Source organism: Papaver somniferum, unplaced genomic scaffold (genome assembly GCF_003573695.1).
Source record: "Papaver somniferum cultivar HN1 unplaced genomic scaffold, ASM357369v1 unplaced-scaffold_6530, whole genome shotgun sequence".
NCBI classification, from domain to species: Eukaryota; Viridiplantae; Streptophyta; class Magnoliopsida; order Ranunculales; family Papaveraceae; genus Papaver; species Papaver somniferum.
This window is the reverse complement of record NW_020649339.1, coordinates 1-539: the sequence shown is the minus strand read 5'-3', so window position 1 is coordinate 539 and position 539 is coordinate 1. Positions and strand designations below refer to the sequence as shown.

General features: G+C 45.8%; 1 non-coding gene across 1 annotated transcript; it reads right to left on the bottom strand.

The window, feature by feature from the left end:
- Nucleotides 1-343: 343 nt before the first annotated feature.
- Nucleotides 344-417, bottom strand: TRNAR-ACG. The gene has a single exon. It is a non-coding gene; the product is annotated as a tRNA-Arg (tRNA).
- Nucleotides 418-539: the final 122 nt, after the last annotated feature.

The window sequence follows — 539 nt, the reverse complement described above, 5'->3', positions numbered from 1 at the left end:
TAGCAGTGCATCAAAGATGCAGTCATCGATTCTCCCGAGAGGCTACAATTACCGCGAGCAAACATAGTAATGACGAGTCATGCTTTTTTGCTATGCTACTAATACTTGTACTTGCTCTGCTAGTCAGACCAAACCTGACTGAGGAAGAATATGGATTCGGGCCTGGCATAAATTTTTTCATGATGGAATCATTCGCGATAAATAAGAAAAAAATAAAAAGTAAGACCATTCTGTTTCGACAAAAGACTCACACCCAAGTTACATAACTTTGGGTCCACTATCCCGATCAGTATTTTCCTACCCCCAGAGGTAAAGGAAAGGTCCTTCCCTTTTGGGCCAGTTGTGGGCGAGGAGGGATTCGAACCCCCGACACCGTGGTTCGTAGCCACGTGCTCTAATCCTCTGAGCTACAGGCCCCACCCCGTCTCCACAGGATCTGTTCTCGGGAGTACCCTAAAAAAGGAACCTTTCCTTAGCCATTTCATTTCGGGTTAAGAAGATGTGGAAAGCGCGTTTATCTCTAGAAGAAGGGTGCCTTC